Here is a 24,952-nt window from a genome sequence, read left to right on the forward strand (position 1 = left end):
GGAGCTTAATGATTCCAGGGGCACAGAGGGTGTGAGTCTCTTCTGGGATTTTGTACAGACCTTACAGGACCTATCCAGGCACCGAAACTCATATCCAAACACATTTAGCAACTTGGAGTGCTCCTGTAAAGTTCGTACTAAAACTTGGAACAGATTTGCTGCCCTGTGACATTGGACTCAACTATAATTCAGTGTAAAGGGATGCATGTTGGGAATTCACTACATACTGATAGGGTCTAAGCTGGCAGTAACTGACAAAGGAAGGGATCTTGTGACGGCCAGGTTAATGAACATGTCAATCTCCTGTGTTGCTGTGGTTAAAATAGAAAGAAAGAAAAGGGAAGAAAGGCAAATTCTTTGTTTAGCATAATTAGAAAAGCAATCTGTATACACAAAGGAAGGTGTCTGTCTGTTTGTGTGTGATACACCACACAAAAACAGTTGGATGAATTTCCACCAAATTTGGATGGTACGTATGAGATGGTTTAATGTAAAGAAGTAAGCTAAATGGCATACACAAAAAGCATACTGAGGGCTCTCAGTGGCATCCGATTCGTTTATCATAAATGGGGGGGGGTATGAAGGTTGGTTGAGCTGCTCCTCCTAACTGTTTCCATGAGGCAAGAGCAAGGTGCCCGGGTTTGAGCTGCTTAGTGTGTGGAAATAGCATCCGTCTTCTGTGCTGCACTACCAGCCTGTTGTTGGCCAATCCAAAGACTCCACAAGGATGGTCATGGCAGTGATCAGTGGCAGGGCCTTTAAAAAAAAAACAGGTGGGAAGCTGAGATGGGCAAAAGAGATGCACAAGGGAGGAGAAGCCACAGACGGAAGAGGTGGCAGGCAGGAGAGGTGTACACAAAGTGGTGGAGGAGTTTCATGCTCAGGTAGGAGAGGCTGCTGAGGGTTGGGGGAAGCTGAGGGCCTGGAACAGATCTGGGTACTAGGCAGGAGCAGGTCTGTGGGAAGAAGGAGCACGCAGCCTGGAAGCCCTCCTGCTGCACCCCAGCAGGGATGAAGGGTACTGCTGCTGCAGAAAGGAAGCAGTGGGGAGAGGAGGCTAGTGAGTCCTGGACAAGAGACCTGCTAATAGGCTTCCTATAAGCAACCAGTTCCCTGCTGTATGAACAGAACGCTGGTGTGATCCACTTTGGCTTCATTCTTGTGTTTTTATGATCAGAATATGATCCGATCACGGTTACACGAACAGTTAGTATTAGTAGGGAGAATATCCCAGTGGGCTCAGCAAATTGATTTATGCAAATATTGACTAAATGCGTCTCTGCATCTAACACTCAGGCTTTTAAAATGCAAATTGCTTTCCTGTGGTTTGGAGGGGAGAATGGGATGATAATTAGTGGGATCAAAGCATATATGGAGGGCTAATTTAACCTTTTGCCTGTATGATGCATTTCTGAGGGAAATCCTTCTTCTGAAGCTAGTACTGTATTCATTTTGGCTTTAAAACTTTGGATTTCAATAAGTATTTGCTTGAATCTCAATTCACAAGGTCTATGTTTTGTAGTGATTTATAACTTTATTCAGGCTTTCTGTATAAATAAATATGTGAGGACAGGGGGGAGTGTACAAGTCCACCTCCTCCCCCATCATGCTTTGTTCATGTGTAAAGCAACTCGTCTGAAAAGGAGGGTTTCCTGTATTCAAGAAGATTCTCCATCGGAGCAAGAACCTTGGAAAATCAGGATCCAGAATAGTATTGATAACCTCCATATTTGAAGGAGGTTCCAAAATTTACAGGTCAAACAAATCATTTTTCATTTGAGTAAATATAGAAGTGGATCTGGTTATTGTGCTTTTCCTTCTTGTGTGTTTGGTGAATCCTTTTAGAATACCCGAATGGGCTTTTACTTTCCTTTGGATTAGGGATTAAGATAAAAGTGAATTAGGAACAACATGAAAAACACTATTGAATTCAGAGCACCAGAATGATCCAAGAGCTGATATGATCATGATTAAGGTTTTTCCTAAATATCTGAGAAATATAATTTGATTTTAACTAGGAGTGAAACTGTATTCTAGCTTTTCAGAGATTCTGTTCTGGATAAATTACTTTAAGCAATGGCTTTCTTAAAAATGCAACGCTTTCTACTTGTAGTTATTTACAAATGAATACAATGTCATAATAGTTCATCATGACTCTGATCTTACAAGGACATCTACGAGTAGGCATTCCGGCTTTAGAGAGAGGCATTGAAATGGTATCATGAAATATTTGGCGGCACACTCATATTTTTGCAGTTTTCCCATGCTCAGACTTTTCACCACATACTTAAAATCCTTACTTTCTTTTCCAAACTTAATCATTTTGTCTTCTGGTTTTTCTGAGAAGTAAAGAAGATCCTAGGCAAGCTATGGAATTATAATGAGTATCAGTGGATAATGCAGTGTCCCAGGAGATAATGAGTGGAAGGAGGGGGAGAGATAGATTTTGAAAATGAGGAAGGAGACTACCAGGTTTAAGGATACATAATCATGGTTGTTGTGGGTTTTTCGGGCTCTTTGGCCGTATTCTGTCTGTGCTCTGGCTCCTGTCCTCTGAAGATGCTGGCCACAGAGACTGGTGAAAAGTTAGGAAGAAAAACCCTCAGAACAAGGCCAAAGAGCCCGAAAAACCCACAAGAACCATCAGATCCCGGCCAGGAAAGCTTTCGCAAATACAATACATAATCATCTTTAAAATGAGGATCATTATGAAATGAGTGTATCCTTTTTGCAGCAGTTGATGCTTTTATTGCAGCTTATATTTTCACTATGGAAAGGTATTATAAACACATAATGGCAGATTTCTCTTTTAGTAATAAAAGAGATCCACAGGTTATCTTTTGGGCAATTGCGCTTGTGGTGTTCTCATCAATTATAGTCTTGTGCAGCTTCCTTTCCCTATTAAGAGCAGCAATGTCAGGAATAAATGGATGCCTCCTTTGGTCTTGAAATTGATTGCTGTTGCTTTATTGTCTGAGCTGTCCGTTGATACTGAGGTCTGTCTTCATCACCCACTGGTACTGTCCATCCTTTTTATTAATCATGATCGTGATCATCCCACTCACTGAGGTTCAGAGTTAATTGCAATAAAGAATTCCAGCCTGCACTCTGGAAACTGTGCCTGTGGTTTGTAACAGCTCTACAACATGTTAATAAACAACATTGTTGTGGATTTTTAAAGCCTGTGGACAGATGTGATCATGATTAAGGTCTTTTAAAATATCAGGAATCATGCAGGCCAATCAGTGGGTATCAGCAATTGAGGAGCCTGTCTTTGGTAAAGTTACTGGCTTTAAATTACCCATTGAAGACCAAACCGCCCTCCATTACTTTCCAATACAACAAGAATAGTTTGCAACCATGTATTGTTCCTGGGAAAATCATTTATCTGCTGGCTACTGATGGGTCTGCAATTAAGTTCACAGGAAACAGTGAAGCTTGAAAGGGGATCATGGACAATTCAATTCTTCAAAAAACCTCTGGTTTATGAATGCGGAATATTGATAGGCTGGCACATGCAGAGAGGTAGTGGCAAGATCCTGGCAGGGACGCTATGCCACTGCTTCTGAGCAGATGCCCCCTGCCCAGCTGATAGATGAGTGCATGCTCAGGGAAGCCGGACTTGATGCCTCTGAGGATGGCAGCAGTGGTGGCGGAGGCAGCAGCAGGAGCAGGTAGGGATTTGACAGGGCAGTGAAAAAGGGGTGGGTGGGCAGCAGAGGAGGTGACGGGCAGACAGCGGGCAGAAGCTGGTAAGACCCTCCCCAGCACAAACTGGAAAAGTGAACCATGAACCAGGGATCTGTAACAGATTTGTAACAGTTTTAAAGTTATAATTGGGTGGGGTGGTAACTACTACGACGACGACAATGACTACAACTATGACGACGACGACGACTACTACTATTAGTAGTAGTAATTTGTTTGGATTCCCTTCCAAGAAAAGAAAGATAAATGATATCATGCAACAATTGACTGATTACTCAAAGCCTAATTAAGAAAGAAAGCACCTAACACAGTTGCAAACACACTTAGCACTAAATGAAACTGAAACTAAACAAGCCAATGCAGCATCTGCCCTAAATGATTCCTCCCCACTTTTTCTGCACATCTTTTGAAAATTTTAATGTTCTCGATTTTCTTTTCCTCCCAGAAGGATTTGGTTCGGTTCTGATTTGTGTCAGAACTGGGCTGGGGCGGTTCACTTTGATCTGAGGCATGTCCAGGTTGACACAAGCAGTTCCAATCTGACCCAGAGTTTGTCATTCATACAAAGCTTGTGCTTCATGCTAATGGGGAAACCGTGAGGATATTGGAGATAAGGATGAAAAGGAAATGGTTGGGCTCATCTTTCTTTACACTAATATCTATTCTCACCTGCCTTGACTGGCACCAAGCAAATATGCACCCCTCTATCTGTGTGGGGGGGTAGGTTCCAAGCCCCCCTCCCCCTGTGGATGCCTGAATGAATAGTAGTGAACCCATTAAAGACAGCAAGTGTTGTGGAGGGGGAAGAGAAAGGAGGAGATAAATGCATGTGCACACTGAGGGCTTGGACTGGCGACTGTGGACAGCACATAAGCAGCAAGCAGCAGCACAAGATGGGGAGGAAGGGGGAAAGGGGAAGGTAAATGCACATGTGCACTGCCAGCTGGGTTGGAACAGTGGCAACTTCAGACAGCTGTAACTGTGGATACTGGTGCCATGAATACAGGCATCCTGCTTTATGATTAAAGTGGTTCAAAAACACTTTCTTCAAGGAGAAATTGCATTAATTAGTAAATGCATGTACAAAATGCAGATGTTGTGGGAAAAATATACACAAGTGTCTATGTGGGAAGTAAAAAAGTCTCATAGTTTTATATGACATTGGGATGAGAGTGCTGTGGGATTTTGAGACACACTGGTATTACCTACTCTTGCATTTGTATTTTGTAATGGCCTCACATCTCGCCCCTTTTATAACACTGAAATTGCGACTGACAGAAAATACCTGACAGGTATTTCCATATACCTAGTTGGAAGGATCTGCAGTTCAAATTCCCTACTCATGATGTCCTCACCATACCTTGTGAAATTTTGCAACTTTAACTTGGCTAGTCATAAATGATTTTATTATATAATATAAAACATTTTGGAAGCTGAGATTTTAAAACATTTTTAATCCAGTTATATTCCCCCTCCCCTTTCCATTTTATGCATTTTAATTTGGGGGTTGTATTCATATTATCTGATCTTTAAAATGCCATTGCTGAAATCTAAACTCTTAGTGACTTAGGAAGTTCTAACTTCTAATCAGAATCTACAGTCGTTATTACCTTGCATTTAAGGGTCCAAGTTTCTAACAAGATGCTGGAAATAACAGCCTAATAAAAAGTGCTACTAATTCAGGCTGAAGGACAACTTTGGTTCTCTTTGAAGACATGAGGAATTAAAATGATCAAAAATAAGTTTCATTGTGGTTCCATTGAAATAAAAGGGGGGAGCTGTATGGCCATTATAAAATACAAATGCAAGAATAGGGAATACCTTTATAGACCAATAATAAATAATAAATATGTATATTTTTCGTGGTCTAAAAGGTATCACCCATTCTTTCGTTATGATGAGAGTAAAGGCAGACCCAGTCTTGGGTTGACGAACATTTTCAGCCCAATCCACAAGTCAGTTAGACCAGTGGTTACTCAGGTGTTTTTGAACTGCAACTCCCAGAAATCCCAGCCAGCACAGCTGGCAGTGAAGGCTTCTGGGAGTTGCAGTCCAAAAACACCTGAGTAACCCAAGGTTAAGAACCACTGAGTTAGACAAAAGCATTTGGTAGGTTTGGGATAATAGTATCCTTTGCGTTCAAAAATAGCATGATGTTATAGTATGTAGAATCCTTACTGGGACCTTTGGTTTTGTCCTTCTAGTCAGTTTCCTTTGTCACATTACTAAGCTAGGGAATATATCAATTAACAAAATAGAGTAAGTCAGTTTAACTTGTGTCAAGAGCTTGCTGTGTTCTCTGTAGCTTCAAAATGCCAGAAAATTGCAGATGATCTTAAACTCCTTCCTTCCTTCCTTCCTTCCTTCCTTCCTTCCTGCCTGCCTGCCTTCCTGCCTGCCTGCCTGCCTTCCTGCCTGCCTGCCTGCCTGCCTGCCTGCCTGCCTGCCTTCCTTGGCATTCTTAAAAACCAACTCCAAATCTAGAGACCAAGTTTGGAATAGTGGAGATTTAGCTGCCTGGTGGAAACTCAAGAGAGATCAAGCCACATAGTTTCCTTTGGGAAGGTGTTCCAAAGCTGTCACACTGCTACAGAGAAAGAAATGTCTTCTATGCCCATCTAATCTCTTGTGGTGGTACAACTTGTAAAAGAGTTTCTGTTGAGGATCTCCTACTTTGGACAGGTATATGGGAAGAGTTGGTCTTTCAGATAGCCTAGCTTAAGACATTTTGGATTTTAGAGATCAAAACCAACACATTGAGCTTAGTGTAAGGCAGTGCTGTTTGCTCAAGACCAGGGTTACATGGCCTTTGTGGTGCACATCAGACAACAGCCTGGCCACTGCAGCTTGCTCTAGCTGTAGTTTCCAGATACTCTTAAAAGACAAAAAGGTCTCAGGCAGTAGTCTAATGACAAGGTAATTAAGCCACGAATAATTATGGCCAAGTCTGGGAAGGGGTGAAAATGGCATACAAGCCAAAGCCAGAGCAAGTAAGTACTGGGCCCAGAAGCTTCTTGGTTCTCCAGGTCCAATTTAGTCCAAGAGCAGCTCCATGCTATAAACCTGGCTCTTCTTGGGGGTACAGCCCTACGCTGGCTTTAATCTGAATCCCTGGTTGCTGTTGATCATCATCATCATCATCATCATCATCATCATCATCATCATCATCATCATCATCATCCTAGAACTGCAGAGCTGGAAGGATGATGATGACCAACACAACTATTGTCTCACCTAGATTAAACCTCAGTTTGTTCACCCACATCCAGTCCCTGACTGCTGCTAGACACTAGTTCAGGGTTTCCACAGCCACCTTACAGTCACTTTAAAAAGAGAGCTAGAGCTGGGCATCATCAGCACAGAAGGGAGACCCAACCTGAAAAATCTGGTTGACTTCGTCCAGTGGCTTCATGTTATGTTAAAAAGCATAGGTGGCATTACTGATATTCTATACTGTGGTTCAGTGTCTTGGAGTGCATTTGGAGGCTCGTCAAGGGATAGGTAGATTGGTAGGTGGAGTGAACCTTATTGTGCAACTAATTGGGGGCAGGGTTTTGTCTATGGGTGGGCAACTGTAGCCCTCCAGATGTTTATTTATTTATTTATTTATTTATTTATTTATTTATTTATTTATTTATTTATTTATTTATTTATTTATTCAATTTCTACCCCGCCCCTCTAGACAACGTCTACTCGGGGCGGCTTACAAACATTAAAACACATTAAAACAATGTAGAAAAATAACTAACATAATTATTATAATTAATATTATCCAAGATGACAACATTAAGAACCAGAAAAAAGGGGGAGGAACTTAGGTGACTGGGGGGAAGGCCTGTCTGAATAACCATGTTTTTAGTTGGTTTTTGAACACACCCAGCGAGGGTGCCAGCCGAATTTCAGTGGGAAGTGTGTTCCACAGCCGAGGGGCAACTGCCGAGAAGGCCCGGTTTCTTGTTTTCTCCTTCCGGGCCTCCCTCGGCGTCAGTCCCCTCAGCCGTCCCTGCTGGCTTTGTCGGGTGACTCGGGTAGATCTGGGTGGGAAGAGGCGATCTGCCAAATATTGAGGTCCCAAACCGTTTAGGGCTTTATATGTAATCATTAATACTTTGAAGTCAATGCGGAAACGAATAGGTAACCAGTGCAGCGCAGCCAGAGTGGGGGAGATGTGCTGATATTTTCTCACCCCACTAATAAGCCTGGCTGCTGCATTCTGGACCATCTGGAGTTTCCGCAAGAGCCTCAAAGGCAGCCCCACGTAGAGTGCGTTACAATGGTCTAGTCTCGAGATTACGAGCGCGTGGACTAGAGTAGTGAGGGCCCCCCGATCAAGATATGGCCGCAGCTGGGCAATCCGCCATAGATGAAAATAGGCAGAGCGGACCACGGACGCCACCTGGGTTTCCATGGTTAGCGCCGGGTCCAGATGTATCCCCAAGCTGCGGACCTCACTCTTTGCGGCAAGGGTCGTCCCTCCAAAAGAAAGGGAGTCACCTATGCCGCTGACGGGAGGGCCACCCACCCTCAAGACCTCCGTCTTGTCCGGGTTCAGCCTCAATCCATTAGACTGCATCCATTCCAGTACGGTGTCCAGGCAGCGCTGAAGGGACTGGACGGCATCCACTGAAGTTGGAGTAAAAGAGATGTAGAGCTGTGTGTCATCAGCGTACTGGTGACACGATGCCCCACACCCTCTGATGACCCCGCCCAGCGGCCTCATGAAGATGTTAAACAGCATTGGGGAGATGATCGACCCCTGTGGAACCCCACAATTGAGATTCCACGGGGCCGAGACATTCTCCCCAATCTGCACTCTCTGGGGGCGGTCCTCCAGGAAGGAGCGGAGCCAGGCAAGTGCGAGGCCACCAACTCCCAACTCGGAGAGCCTCCCCAGGAGGATACCATGGTCGACGGTATCAAAGGCAGCTGAGATGTCGAGGAGGACCAACAAGGACACATTGCCCCCATCGGCCTCCCTCAACAGGTCATCCAGCAGTGCGACCAGTGCCGTCTCTGTACCATAGCGTGGCCTGAAGCCCGACTGAAATGGGTCTAGAGCATTGGTTTCATCTAAGAGCGCCTGAAGCTGGTCTGCCACCACCCTCTCAACCACTTTGCTGAGGAAGGACACACTGGCGACGGGCCTATAATTGCCAATTTCATCCGCCGCCAGATTTGGTTTCTTCCTGATGGGCCTAATGAGTGTCTCCTTGAGGGCAAGGGGTACCTTGCCCTCCTGGAGAGACCCATTAATTATTGCAGTGGCCCATTCAGTTGTTACCGGCCTGGCTGCTTTGATTAGCCAGGCCGGGCAAGGGTCGAGAGAAGAGGTGGTGGCCCGACAGCGATCAAGCACCTTGTCTACCAGCTCTGATGTTACAGGCTGAAAAGAATCGAGAATTACCGGGCAGGACGGAGCGCTGGACATCTCTGCTCGATCCATTGTATTTAAAAAAGGAGAAAGGTCACGGCGGATGGCCTCCACTTTGGATTTAAAAAATGAGGTGATGGCACAAGAAAGGTAATTAGACCAGAAAAAGAAAGGCATCAATGAGAATCATCTACAAAAAGCTACTCATAAATTTTATATCCTCCAACAGAGCTTCAAAAAGTTCCTCTTTTTTTTGTACTAAAATTCTCAGAATCCCCCAGACAGTATTGCTAGTATTGCTTTGCTGGCTGTGGGATACTGGGGCTAACAATTAAAATTAACTTTACTGAGCTCTGGGTATCAACTTGGATCGTATTTCTCCCAAGACAGACCTGATTTAAATGTTGAAGTTGGTGCAGACATTCCTATTGACTTTAATGACTTTCAGGGCTGGTTTCAATAGATTCAGGAAAGAGATGTAATCTAGAGCTTAACTCAGAGTCAAGCATTGCCCATTTGGTTGATTTATAATTGGCTGCTTTATCAAGAGAAGGACAACAACTCACAACCACCAGTTATTGACCTGTCCTTCCTGGACTCAAGGATCTTTTTCTAAGACCTGTGAATATTCCTTGGTATGACGGGGGGAGGGGAGGAGTGTTTTTTTTTAAAAGAAACTTTCAGTTAATACTTGGGGAAATTGCACTTGCTCTTATCTTAATCCTACCTTATTGATAAAAACTTATTTATGAAGCCATTTTATTGTTACTTAGAGAGCTAAAATCCTCCTAGAATTACATGGGCACATTTAATATCTACTGAGTGTTCCTAACTGAAATGTGAAGTCAGTTTTGAGGCAGCAATATTGTTTTAATTAGCTACCGCTATGCTATGGAAATGCCAATCATTCCTGGATCCTGGCTAGGGAACCCAAAAGCTATGGTCTGAAAAATTCCATTCCATCTGGTTGATTGGCATACTATAATGATATTCTGCCTAGGTGGGTTTAAGTGATTGTCAGGGTGTGATTGCTGTTTATTGAAGCGATGCCTTGTTCACAACAGCACCGGACCTTTCAATACTCTAGGGTGCAGGAACCACCAAAAACAAACAAAACCAGTTGGTTTAAATCAGATCTTAATTGATAACTGACAAGACAGTAGGTAGATAATATTGGAGGGCTAGTGTTGTGCAATTTTTGAAGCTATAACATGAGAATCATTCAGCAAGTTTGCAAAGGATAGAGACAAATATAGTCTTGGCCATATAGTGAATCCAAGGCAAAGCAGACCAAACCTGGACTTCAATAGCACTAATATTAATGAAATTTATGTCTCAGAAACCAATGGAAATCCGGGCATAGGGTGAGATTTGTTTATTGTTTTAATGCGACAACATTGCAATCCTAACAAACACACCCTGTAATAATTAACCCTTACTGGAATTGGCATTGATTCATCTATTAATCATTGTTGACATTAGCTGGAATAACAAGACTTACTGCATATTCAGCATTTTATCTACAAAATTTCAAACACTGTTGGGGTAATAACTGACACTGTTTGTATATGTCTTTTGTATTATAAGAAGTTTCAAATTCAGTATGATAAGGTATTTGGTGACAAACAGATGTATGAGACTACTTCCTATACATCTTGTTCAGTAGCAACAATGAGAAACAAGTACAGGACAAAATAGTTTGCTTTAACAAGACATATTCACTCTATAACCTAAGATGAATATAAATGCATGCACTCATATTGGTTTCCTCATGAGTCCGAAAACTGCCCAAAGGTCTGGCCAAAGATATTTTGCTGCTTGAGGTGAAGGACAGGAATGTACTCTGTTCCAAATACAGGAAAGGATGGGACCGATACTTCAATCTTTCTTTAACAGCAATGATAGAAATGTATCCACCAATACACCTGAGGCTTCAGATAGTGAGTGGAGGACAAGTAGTGTGGTGAGATTGCTACTTCTCCCCCAATAACTGTATTGGGTGTTTGTTGCCTAATTTTACCTAATGTGACAACTGGTCCTTTCTGCCTGCCTATCCATATGCATTGAGTTGGCTTAGAAATAAGCAGATCTACTGCCTCCAGAAGATGCTCAGCCTGTTTTTGACATTGCTCACAGTCACCACCTTAACTCCCTCAGCTGTTGTGTTCCTGTTCATGATCCCAGCTCTTTTCTCCCTGTGCTGTATGGACTATAAACATTTTTTTTGTTGTTGTTTAGTCATTAAGTCATGTCCAACTCTTTGTGACCCCATGGACCAGAGCACGCCAGGGGCTCCTGTCTTCCACTGCCTCCCGGAGTTTGGTCAAATTTATGTTGGTAGCTTTGATGACACTGTCCAACCATCTCGTCCTCTGTCGACCATTCTCCTCTTGCCTTCACATGTGAACAATTAACATTCCTTAAAGTATTCTAGGCTGCATATGACATTCTTTCAAACCTCCAACAGTACTAAGGCTGAAGATGGCATTTTAAAAAGAGTGACTTTTTAAAGAAAGAGAAAATACTCTTTTCTCCATCTCTGATTTCTTACCCTTGCTGTTGAGGTAAGTATTATCAACATAGTTGCTAGAATCAGCAGTTCTATTCAGTGTGAAAAGCTGACTGTCTTTGTTTTTAATCTTACAATTATTCTTGTTTCTGTCATGACATGGGGAATGGGATGTTACTGGATAATGTTAATAATTGGTGATGTGGAATGTAAAGCATGCAGTAAAATGTGGTATAAGTATTATGGAATTCATTGAAGGCTCAGTTGCCAATGTATACTGTACTCCAGAAGGTTTTCTTTACTAAGGCTCTTCAGAGTCTTGTTTTAAATGCATAGCTTAAAGTCAGCGTGGTGCCATGTTGTGTCTAGGCGAACAAATAATTTACAGGACTGAGTTGCCTCCAGGCTGGCTCGTTCCTTTGTGCTGTGCTGCTTTCTTGGACTAGGATGAGACTGTGTTTCCTCTTGGGACTCCATTCCTGGGCTCTCTGGCCTTGCAGAAGAGAATTCTGCAAGCAACTCTGAGGGACCCAGGTTACTCTGCCATCTGGTTCTGGAAGCAGCGAATCCTCTCATGGGGACATGATTCCTAATCCTGAGTGCTTCTATATTGTGTTAATTTAAGGGCTGTGCATCCCCCTCCCCCTCCTTTTGATTTGGTTCAGGTACCAATTCAGCTCCACCAAGCTGTAACCAGTCCAATCAGGGTAGTCTCCAGTCTCCCTCTGTCTCATAATGGGCTCACATTTGTCATGATATTTGGGTTTGTGAATATAAAAAACACCCCTTACCACTTATGGGGATATAAAAGCATATGTAACTTGGTGGTAATTTTACACAATGACATACAACATGTTCATATGATAAACATCAACAGGTGATTTCACCAGGACCGCTTTATTGAGAGAATTGAGAGCATATTATCCTACTGTCTCTGTGTATGGTTCACGAGCTGCACAGTGGCAGAGAAAAAGGCAATTCAAAGGGTGATTAAGACGGCCCAAAACATCATTGGCTGTTCACTCCTCTCTTTGGAAGAATTGTACAAGAACAGATGTAAGAGGAAGATATCTAACATACTGAAAGACTCCTCTCATCCAGGACATCAGCTCTTTAAACTATTGCCATCGAGAAGGAGATTCAGGGTATTGAAAGCAGGGACAAGCAGATTCAAGAACAGCTTTTACCCAAGTGCAATATTGAGTTTAAATGTGGGGTCATAAGTTTTTTAATTGCTGGGAGAAATGGGCTATCTATATTTGTATGGTGAGTGTTCTGTATATTTTAACTTTTTTTGTAGTGGTGTTGTCCAGTTTTACCTTGGGGAAGAGCACCTCATTTCGTTGCACCCACTTGTGAGTGCAATGACAAATAAATTTCTTATGTCTTATGTCTTATGTCTTATTCAGAGGGCAAAGTGGGCGTTTGCCCAGGGCCCACTGTCTGTAGGGGCTCACATGGAGAGGGGGATGGAACGGCCAGAGCAGCAGCAGCAGCTGGCAGGGAGCTCTTGGGGCTGAGAGGATGAGGCCCGCCCAGGGTGGTGCTAGTGCAGTGCATGCAGATGGTGCTTCTGGCTGGTGAGCTGTGGGGGCTGGATGGCGGGCAGATGGTGCTCAGTTCCTTTGTGCACCATGGCCTGCCCCCGATGGCCTTCCACGGCCCTGCTACTACTGCCGTGCTTGGGAAAAAGCTGCAGGATCCTCTGGCAAGCAGGCCACCCTCCTTTGCCTCCTCTCCGCTACCCTGGAGGCTGGCTTGCAGCTGCCGTGGGTGCTGCCGGTGTGTGTGTGTGATCTTCTTCGTGTGCTGGCCGGTATTGCTGCAGGAGCCTGAAGCACACTTGAGGGAGGTGCTGCTGGGCATTGCTGCACAACGAGGAGAAGGGCACCCTCCTGCACCTCGAGGACCTGCTCTGAGACATCTTCTGGAGCTCTGAGGGCACCACACCCCTGGAGGTGCATAGAGCTATCTTCACCAGCTGCCCTGATGGCATCCTGGAGCTCAAGCACCTCAGCCAGACTCACCTCTCCCGACAGAGGTGAGGATGCAACAGAGTAAAGCTGGCTGGGACATATGGGGGACACTCCTTAGGCTCACTGTAATCTGATTTGCTCATTTGTTTGTACAAAACTGTGATTCTGTACAGCAATACTGACTGACTACAGGTGAAATCAGGGTTAGAATACACTACTTCATCTCTTCAGCTAAACACTAAATCCAACACACACACACACCCAAACTGTTGGGAAAGTAAACTATTGGCAACAGGGAGCCAATGCAATCTGTAGTTAGGCTGAATATGGGAGAACATGTATATAAAAAAAATATAATCCCTAACTCAAGGACCCTTCCCACACTTTGAGTGATTGGAGAGTAGAAGAGAGATCATTGGCTTTCATTGGAACAAAGAAGCTGTCTGTCTCCTTCATTTTCAAAACTGGTGACAACTCACGATGTGCTCTATGATGTTGTTACTTTCTGTTTCTCCTTTCCCACTTTTCATGACTTATTTAAAAAGCAATATTTTAAAATTCTGAATGTTGAATGTTTTAATGCAATCCAGGACAATCCTGATCTATGTCAGAACTGAGTAAGGTTTTTAGTAGTATCTGTTTTATGAACCATTTTATGAGCCATTTTGGGTCTCTGTTTTGGGAGAAAGGTAGCATATAAAATTAATCAGTCAGTACTGAGATATGGTACAGATTAGGGGTTCTACTGATCTGATATTCATCAGTCTCCCTATCTGAGCTGACAGAGATGATCTTGGTCTGGTATTGAGAAAACAGCCAAGCTAATTGTTCTGGGAGATTAGTGTCTAGTCTGAGAATGCTCTCCATAATGAGGTGAAATATAAATAATATGCCACCCCATTATTATCTACCTCCACAAATGGAAGTGAAATAATAATGTATTATTTCTCTTCCGTTTGTGGAGGGAGACTTTGCACATGTGCACTATCACACATTACATAAAGATTTGTGGAACGTTTTGCTGTGTACTTCAAGAAACGCATGACACTCTGCATGTGACGAAGAGATTAAGAATTTTGTGTCATGCCTCAGCAGGAAGAGTCGTCATCATACAAAGACGTAGAGCCTGCTGAAAGCCCCTATCTGGAGTTATTTGAATTATTGTTGGAATCCATAAGATCTCCAAGGGACCCAAGTTACAGCAGGTTGTAAGGAAGACCAGACAGATGTGGTTGAGGGTTCATTCCTCCAAAGGGGGATAGATCTGCAGCAATATTTCAGGTAAATCCATCTCAAAGCCCTGAAAGCAGCTGGATCTTGGCTGAGAATGAATTGAAAGCAATGCATCCATAGCTGGTGACCCTCAAGTCCTTATGTTCCTGGAAAAGCTGTATCTAAGCTTGGCTAGTAGCACTTTCTTCCAATTTGACTGATAATTCTCCTGTAGTATTAGAGAGATCAAACCTCTCGGGAAGAAAAAAATTAATTTCAGCTAGAAGCTAAAGATGGTTAGCCAAATCTTTGTTTCAACTTTCAGGAATCCTACCTCCAGCTGTAGAGGTGCATTAGGAACCCCACATGGTACCCGGAGAATCACTCTTTGAAATCTTGTCTGGACCCTTTCCAATGGTGTAAAGACAGAGTAGGATCCTAATTGCATACCATAGAGTAATTGGTTAATTGATTTAGCCTCAAACACTTTTAAAGCTGCTGGAATGTATTGTCCCCCTTTGTTATAAAAAAAAATTCAGTGTTCCCGATGCAGATCTCTGTATGGCTTGGGCCACATATTCTGCATGTGCTCTGCGGCACTATTTGCTTGGAAGACAACTCTAAGGTATCTAGAGACCTTTGTTTTTTCAATCTTGTAGCCATTTATAGTCCATCTGTAAAGTTTTGGTCTTTTAGCAAACACCATGATCTTAGATTTTTCATAGTTTATTTGAAGGCTTTCTTCTTGCCTATAATGTGCCAAGACATACAGAGCCTGCTTCAGGCCAATTGGTGTCTGCGATAATATCACTACATCATCAGTATACAGCACCGCCAAGAGGTATCTGCCCCCTAGCTTAGGGGGATGGAAATCTAACCTGCTAAGGGCCACCACCATTGAGTTAATATAGAAGTTAAACAATAATGGGGCCAATATGCATCCCTGTTTGACTCCATTATATGTGGGTACTTTGCTGGATAAATGACCCTCCCGATTCCATCTTATTTTCAGATTTGTGCTTTCATGGGGTTTATCAATGAGCAGTAATAAACAAGGATCTTAATTTGCACCACAATTTATCTCTAGAGATGGAGCCAAAGGCAGATTTAAGGTCAATAAAGGCTGTGAATAGGGCTCCTTTGGGGTTTTTTTAAATGTACTTTCCAACCAGGTGTTGTAAGATCATCACTTGATCCAGAGTTGATTTTCCTGATCTGAACCCTGCTTGTTCTTCAGCCAAAATGTTTTCAGATTTTATACAACTTTGTAATTTCCAGTAGAGATGGCTCGTGTAGAGCTTTCTGACTGTGGATAGTAAACTCACTGGGTGATAGTTTGCTGGGTTGTACTTCTTGCCCTTCTTATAGATTGGGATGATAATGGCCGTACTCCAATCAGATGGCATATGGGCATTTTGGTCTATATATAAAAAAAATTTGCCAAAATTTGAGCCCACCAATTTATATTTGTCTTTATTAACTCAGATGAGATGCTGTCACATCCTGGGGTTTTCCCTGGTTTAAGTTGGGTGGTCAGGTCAATGACTTCAGCTATTGTTACTGGGGGCCATTCTGGTAAGTTTTTAAAAATATATTACAGCTGGAAGGTAAGTATCTTGTTACCTGCATATAGTTCACAAAAGTGGGTTTCCCATTCTTTAGCTGGAATATGGCAATCAGCATGTGCTGAGTGATTGTTTGTTACTGATGATGTGAGGCTGCAGAAGGTATTCATATATTTCCTCTTAACAGCATTAATAAATTGTTCCCATGCTGTGCATTGAGCATTGTTCTTTTTATCCTTGATTGGTTTTTTATATTGTTTTTTTAAGTCGTGGTAGGGTTTGATCCTTAAATAAATTGCATGTGTTGTTCCACAGGATTCAGGTCAAATCTTATTATGTGAGTTACTTTTTGGCATTCTCTACCCATTATCCCTCTTCCAGTTTTCAGGATAGAGAGGACCTTTCTCCTATACTTACTGTCATTTTTACTTTTTCATTTCCTGCCAAAGTAGTTCAAGACAACAAACACCATAGAAATAATTGCTAGCATCTCTAACACAATGTTCTTTTGTTTTGACTTAATTTTTCATGTTTTCTGAATATGTAAACACCATATCCCCAGGGTTAATTTAATGACAGGACAATTCACTCTTTTAGACTAACAATCAATCTAATGAGACATCATAGCTTTAAAAATCAGTCTTAACAAATTCAAGGACATAAACTTGTTACAACAGGACAGTGTGTATAAACTAATGTAGTTCTTCCCAACTTGTTGGTCTCCAAATAAAATTGAACTACAACTCCCAGACTCCTTCCGCATGCGTCATATTGGTTTGGGCTCCTGGGGACTGAATATGTTCAATAACATCTGAGGAGCCAAGTTGGGAAACCACTGGTCTAGCAGTAGCTATGGTTGAGTTTGGAGGCTCACGAAATATGCTTTTGATTCTCTGTCCATTTAATGTATTAGATTGAAGGAAACAAGTTGTAAAATAGAATCACCTTTTTTAAAAAATGGCACTTCCTGTACTTGACAACAGAAACAGGAAAGTAAGCCTGGTGTAGTGGCTGGAGATGAGTAGAAGCCCTCCCTCTGTGAAGCTCATTGGGGTACCTTTGGGCTATCACCATTAATCTTGGGTCAGTGACTAGCAATACAGAGTTGATGTGAAGACTGAAATGGAGGATGTACACATTTGTCCTTAAGTTCCTTGGGTAGACTGTCAGAATATAAAAAGAGCAATGTCAGAATATAAATTAGTACTGTACCTTCTTTTCCAACAGTCTGTTCCCAAGTATCTGTTCTTCATGTTAAATGAGATGATGGCATAGCTCAGCTTTTCCCAGCTGGGTCCCTCCTATAGACATTTTGTACTGCAGCACCCATCATTCTTCATCACAGGCTATGGTAGTTGTGAGCAATTAAAGTTGCAATCCAAAAGATCTCCAAGGGACCCAAATCAGATATGTCTCGTATAGCACATGGGCAATAACCATGTATTCAGGTGACTAGTGAACACATGAAGGGGAGTTTGAGGAACATTCACCATCTTCTCTATGTAGAATTTTCCCATGCAATTTGTGCTTTGATTCTCTCTGATGTCTGTAAAACACATGGTGGTAGTTGCACCAAATAATCTTATATATCCAAGCGCTGCCCACAGATGGCCTCTGTGCATAGTGAGTCTTAGCTGAGACATTTCCATGTGAAATATAGAAGATCAGATGAATGCACAGAGGCTATGGGAAGGCAGAACAAATGTGGCTTTGTCACTGGTTGCCTGAACAGAGTTAGTATCTTGTTGTATTTATAAAATCATAGAAGTGACTCACGAGCAGGACTTTCATGTGGGGGGATTTAATAAACCTACATAGTAAGCATGTGTCCTTTATTTAGATTGACAAATTCTATGAATGGCTCTCCATTTGCTATTGCACTGAATGGTGGAACCTATTTCTGCATTGATTCTGTGCTCCATCAAAGCTATAGTCCTTTCCCTTGGATTAACCCTACCGCCAGGCAGAGTGAAGTGGTTGCCTCAGGCAGCAGACATCAGGGCAGAACAGTAGCATCCTCACAGCTGTTGCTCCTAAACATCTCCGCTGTTCCTCTCTGTTGGAGAATTCAAAAACTGCATTAAGCCACAAAATGTCTCTTAGGAGCCCTAAAGTCATCTGCTCTCTGAGATTTGGTAGAGGGCATTACCCATGAACAGTGCTGAAGTAATATTCAATGGCCATTCCAGCCAGCTTCCATACGTGGAAACAGGAAGGGGGCAACTTTTCTTCACCACACACATTTTAGACCAGACCTATCCCCTCCCTTTCTCCTTGAACAATGTGTAAAAACCTTTCCACATCACAATCATTACTTTTGGTTTCTTCCAATACAGCACTTACAGTTATATAGTACTGGTCATATGATGAAACTAGGGAAATGGACAGCAATGCTAAAGTAAATCATATTGCTGGGTGACTTTCAGAATATAGCTAAATCTTCTGAGCTATTCAGCAATTGGGCACTTAGCTACTATGGTGAATTGTGCTCTATAAATACTAAAACAGATCACTCAGGTAGGATTGAGTTATTCTAATGTTTAACAGAACAGACAGGCAAGGTTGCTGTTTTTCATTAAAGCAGCCTATAATTTTAGCTAATAGCATTGCTTCATTTATACCTTCCCACTTCCCAGTATATGCTGCATGAAGGATGAAGTTCTCAGTAATACACAAACATAAAAAGTAAGTGTCTATTCAAACCACATTAAAATGATTTAGCCATGAGGTTTGGCAAGTGTGACAAATTGTGTGACAAACTGTGTATCATGACTATGGTGGGGTAGAAGTAAATGTTTGGAAGATTAAGAAAGCTCTGAGAAGAAATCAAGGAAAGAATAGAATTAAATGTGTTACCAGCACTAGTTCTAGAGTTTTGATAAGGAACACAACATTTGACTTTTTACAATATTGTTGCCATGTGTTTACAGTGCTGTTGCAGAGTCGGGTAGTTTCCAGACCACTAATATTCCTGGAATTCACTGAGGCTGAGGCATTAGATAACATGATCATGATTCGAGATGGGCATGAACTCAAAAATGAACTGGGAAGTTTGTGGGAGATTGGTGGTTCATTGGTTCCGGTTCATCAAATCTAACCAACCTGAACCATGATTTTGTTGTTGCAATGTCACAAACTGTTTGCTTTGTTTCCCCCCCACCTCTACACATGTTCCTGCTCCTTTCCCATTGCCCCATCGCCTCCCTACCTGATCCTGTTGCCTTTTCCACCATTGCTCCCATCTTGACAGACAGCAGCCTATCAGCTGATAGGCAGGCCTGGCTCCCAGAAGAGAATCTGGGCTACTGTCTCTCAAGATGGTGGGTATGGCAGAGGAGGCAAAGGAAGGGGAGGAGGCAACAGGCCCAGGTAGGGAGGCGATGGGGGCAGTGGGAAGGGAGTGGGGGCAAGCTTTCAGGGTGGGGTGGCATTTGTTTTCCCTCCTCCCAGGCATGATCTTTTCAAAAATGAACCAGTTTAAGGTTAGTTTTTTTTTAAAAAAAGTTTGGATGGTTCATGGTTTGTGGGTATCCATGAAACTTTTTTTTGGTTCGTGCCCATCTCTAATCATGATTTTGTAGCCATTCCACTCACCTCCACATAGGTTAAGTTCATCGATTTTAAGTGCTTTATTAGAAAGCAGGACCAGAGGTTTCAAAGGCACCATATTCTTTCTTCTTCTTCTTCTTCTTCTTCTTCTTCTTCTTCTTCTTCTTCTTCTTCTTCTTCTTCTTCTTCTTCTTCTTCTTCTTCTTCTTCTTCTTCTTCTTCTTCTTCTTCTTCTTCTCCTCCTCCTCCTCCTCCTCCTCCTCCTCCTCCTCCTCCTCCTCCTCCTCCTCCTCCTCCTCCTCCTCTCTCTCTCTCTCTCTTTGGGTGGGGGAAAAGGTAGGAACAGGGAGTCTAAAAGCATGCCTTAGGTCAAGTCAGCAGTTGGTTGTGGGCAGAAGATTGTGGAGCATTGCCTTCATTTCCTCCTTCCTTTTTTGCCTTTTAGAGGACTTTCATGTTTTGTAAAACAACAACAAACAAAGAAACAAAATGTTTGCAGTACTTTAAAGAAAAGATTTAGAAGTGGCTGGCACACACACACACACACACACACACACACACACACACACACACACACACACACACACACACACACACACGAGTCTGAAGCTTCATGGGATTACTCCCCTCTACAAATGGACAATTGTGCCTACATGTTTGTTTGTGTGAAAATAGTTATGCTCCAGTGCAAATTTTTGCTCAGATTTCCCAATTTTGACTGGGATTCAGGCCCATATTGCACTGGATCAAGTCCAAACCAGTCCAGAAAAATTAAGGCCAAATGTGAATCACCAGATTGGTTCTAAATGGAATCAGACAGCACTTGTACCACTCTGAAGCATATGAAAAGAAAATGTTTCTAGAGAATAACAATAATAACTACTGTATAGTAACATCTTCAGCATTTCTTTTCAACCTTCTCATACAGATTTAGAACCTTATTTTGTCACCTGTGGACTGCATTGCAAATAAGGTGATCTATGGACTATATTAGAGCATGAAAATCTATATATTTATATTATCCATACCTTCTCTATCTCACACACACACACATGCATACACATACACAAAATTTATATCTGTCTGTCTCCAACTGCCAGGCACTTTCAGAATTTCTGCTTATTTGTGAGGGATTTTAATCTTTAAAGGATTAGTAAGGAAAAGAGTTTTTAAAAATTCATCAAAATGGCCTGTCTTTCCACGTTTTGAATTTCAGACACCATATGTGGTTCTATAAATTTCACAATGGTGACATTTTGAAAAATTCTTTACATTTTATGAAGATTCAAACATTGACCTAATAGACAGTGAAAACCATAATGTTACAAAGCACTCAGAAGTGATAGATTAATACAAATGGCCAAAGGGGGCTATGGTTAATAATGCTGTTGAGAGTAATTGCTAAAATTAAGGTGCTATCATTTAAGTAAAAAAAAAATTAGTGGATTTATCTGAAAACCCACTATGAAGAAAAGTGAAAAGAAACTATGTAAAGCTGTGACTTATATCCCATCTGTACCTTTATTTTGGATGACATATCTTGCACTTAAATGATAAAACAACCCCTACAACCCCCCACCTCCATCTTCAAATTTATAGAACGAATAGAGCCACACCTTAGTGACCAGGCTGCAGAATGTGTGTTTCTGAACTGTCAAATTTTGCTGCCTAGGTTGGTTTTTGTTTTAATTATTGTATGAGTTATAAAATGCTATTATTTATGCACAGTGAACCTGGCCCAAAATCCAGTGGGACAAGCTGGATGTACAGAACAGCTAAGGGTTCAATGGAGGTATTTTTCATTTCTCTCTCTCTCTCTTTTTTAAATATCTACCAGATATAGTTGGTTAAAAAGTTTCCAGGAAAGCCATTGTAGTGGTCTGCGTGAACGATAAAGCCTAAGATGATGTCAAATACAGCTTACTGACTGGGTGTAAATTGTGGAAGCTGTTGTTGGTTGCAGCTACAGTATCAAGATAGGAAGATAAACCTTGATGATGGCCAACTTTATTCTTCCATAAGCTGTGTGTTTACATTAGAGGTAGGCAAACTACAAATGTCTGGGGGCTGCACACCCCTATTGCTAGACAATGCAAGGTTGTACCTGGGCTCCTTCTCTTGGTCCCTCCCAAGCCCCCCTTTTCTGTATATAAAGGTAAAGGTAAAGGTTCCCCTTGACAATTTTTGTCCAGTCGTGTTTGACTCTAGGGGCCGGTGCTCATCCCCGTTTGCAAGCCATAGAGCCAGCGATTTGTCCCAAGTCAATCTTCCGTGGTCACATGGCCAGTGCGACTTAGACACAGAACGCTGTTACCTTCCCACCAAGGTGGTCCCTATTTATCTACTTGCATTTGCATGCTTTCGAACCGCTAGGTTGGCGGGAGCTGGGACAAGCGACGGGCGCTCACTCCGTCGCGTGGATTCGATCTTACGACTGCAGGTCTTCTGACCTTGCAGCACAGGCTTCTGTATATAAAAGTGTTTTTTTTAAAACAAAACTGAAAAAGACTCTGGCATCCCCTAGTGGCCATTTTTTAAAAAGGAGGTCTGTCAAAATATGGCACAATTACCATATTTTTTCATGTATAAAATGACACTTTTTCCTTAATTAATTTGAGAAAAAATTGAGGGTCATTTTATACATGGAAGGCAGCTCTTTACCACTGCCTTTTGTGAAGGCACGGGGCTTTAGCAAAAAGGAAGGGGAGGTGTTGCTCCCTTCCTTTTTGCTAAGCTCCGTGCCTTCTCAAAAGGCAAGGAAAAGTGGCAGTCATTTTGACCGACTCTTTCCTTGCCTTTTGCCAAGGCACGGGGCTTAGCAAAAAGGGAGCCCTTTGATCCCTGCTTTTTCTAATTTGGGGTTAGAAAAGGGGTGTGTGTCGTCTTACACTTTGGGTTGTCTTATAAATGAAAAAATACGGTAATCCCCATACTTCCTATATAGAGGAACAAGTCACAGAGTTTCAGAAACAAAAGGCAATCTATAAAATAGGTTCTCAAGTGTCTGTGTTTCCAATCAATCTGGATATGTCAGAAACTTAGGTAGGGTTAAGCTAAGAAAATTAATACGTACAGATCCTTACAAAACATGTTGTTCTGTACCATATCTGGGAGAGGTAAACCATCATTAGAAGCAAGAATGTCTTATGTGGTGAGAACATCTGACTATCCCAGCAGGAGCTTTTAACACCTCCTGAAATTTGGAAATTAGTTTGCTTTGTATTGTGATTGGTCAGCAGGAGGTAAGCCCAGGCTTTGTTAGCAAGTATGAGCACTACATCAGAAAGATCTGCATGAATCACAGCTCTGGAGCGATAAGGATCTCCAGCTTCTAAAGACAGGCTGTCTGTGATGTATTATTTGACACTCATATGTAATATCCACTGAGTTACACAAGGATTTTTTTCGGTAGCCTATTTTCTTCCATTCCTGCTACAAGGAATCTGCTGACCTCCTGGCCCCACATGGAATCCCAACATCCTTAGAATATAAACATTGTTTTAAAAAAGTAAAGTTGGATGAAATGCAGTGGGGGCTACTTACTCAGTACTGATGATCATACGGGAGAAATTGCTTTCAGTGTTTTGTTTCCTAAGCAAGCTGCAGGGAGCATCTTGAAAGGTCAAGAAAAAAAATATCTGGAGTAGCTGAGGCTATGGGGGTAGCATTCCCCCCCCTCTATTTTCAGAACAAGGTAGAATGGTCCTCGCCTCATTTCTTTCCTTCCAAATGGTGGTAACAGACAGACTGGCTTAAATCAAAGCCCTTTCACAGCATTTCTGTTCTAAACCCTTTTGTCATCCTGAAGCTGAAGGCACATACTAGCAGATCCCCCTCCCATACATAAACGTGGGGAAGGCTAGTTAGTCGGCATGACCTCTGCTTGCCCACCAGTGATCAAAGACATTTTTGAACTCTGTACTGGCTTGAGGCAAAGTTAACCAGTTTGCTCCTGCTTCCAACCCTCTCTATTCTAGGATATGCCTGTTGCTATCTTTAAAACACACAGTGAGATATTTTAAACCCTGAGCTGTGTTTCTACAGCTTTCCCCATCGTTGTTTTATGCCTTGCCAGGCTCTTCGGTCAGATCCCCCCCTGCCAATTATTCTCTTCATTATGCCATCTGAGAAGAACAATGCAGGCACTTCAGAAAAAGTTTAATTATGGTTTATTTAAGAGGGTAAGAAAACAGTGGAGGAAAGATCACATGGTATGTTCTCGTAAAGAAAAGAATGAGGCTTGCATTACAGTGGAATATTGGCAGTGGTGCTTCTCAGACATGAGAAAGCTGCACAGCACATAGTTGACCTTCATATGGCATAACAGCATCCCATTCCTTGAGATGTCCAGGCCAAAATATGAGATCAAGGGATGATGTCAGAGAAATGGGGAAGGCACCGGTGGGGTGGTGGTGGAATGGATTCTGAGGGAGTGGACTGAAGAATGGTCATGAAAGAAATCGAGGGAAATGGGCTCAAGATCCAGGTGAAAATCTAACCACGTTTATAAAAAGCCAATATTAATACTCAACCCATCATCAATTGTCCCCAGTTAGTGACAGACAACCTTAACAACTACTGTCCTATCACTAACGTACCATTCCTGGGCAAGGTGATCAAGAGGGTGGTAGCGAATCAGCTTCATCCATCGCCACCCGCTGTGGTGGCCTCCGCAGCCACGGCCTGCAGTAAGGGACACTGGCTGCCCTTTGTAAAGATGGCAGCTGTGGCTTCATTTAGGGTAGGGAAGCTGCAGCTGCCATCTTTGAAAGGGCAGCCTGGATTCCTTTAGCCTGCCTTAAAGGAATCCAGGCTGCCCTTTGCAAAGATGGAGGCTGCAGCTTCTCTTAGGCAGAGAAGCTGCAGCCACCATCTTTGCAAAGGGCAGCCTGGATTCCCTTAAGGCAGGCCATAGCGACAGAGGCCAGTGTAGTGAGCAGTGGTGGACAGAGATTGTGGAGGCCATAGTAGCATAGGCTTCAATGGCTGGTGGCGGCTGGGGCGGTGGGGCGGCAGGGGTGGTGTGGTGGCAGGGTGGTGTTGGTGGCACAGACTGTGGCCA

The 24,952-nt window shown here is 42.5% G+C and overlaps 1 long non-coding RNA gene across 1 annotated transcript; it reads right to left on the minus strand.

The window, feature by feature from the left end:
• Positions 1-20,008: 20,008 nt before the first annotated feature.
• On the minus strand, positions 20,009-24,435 carry LOC140701970 (uncharacterized). Its single transcript, XR_012081005.2, has 2 exons — positions 23,434-24,435; positions 20,009-20,339 (listed from the first exon to the last, which is right to left on the minus strand). It is a non-coding gene; the product is annotated as an uncharacterized LOC140701970 (long non-coding RNA).
• Positions 24,436-24,952: the final 517 nt, after the last annotated feature.

This window comes from Pogona vitticeps, chromosome 1, assembly GCF_051106095.1.
Source record: "Pogona vitticeps strain Pit_001003342236 chromosome 1, PviZW2.1, whole genome shotgun sequence".
In the NCBI taxonomy this organism is placed as follows: domain Eukaryota; kingdom Metazoa; phylum Chordata; class Lepidosauria; order Squamata; family Agamidae; genus Pogona; species Pogona vitticeps.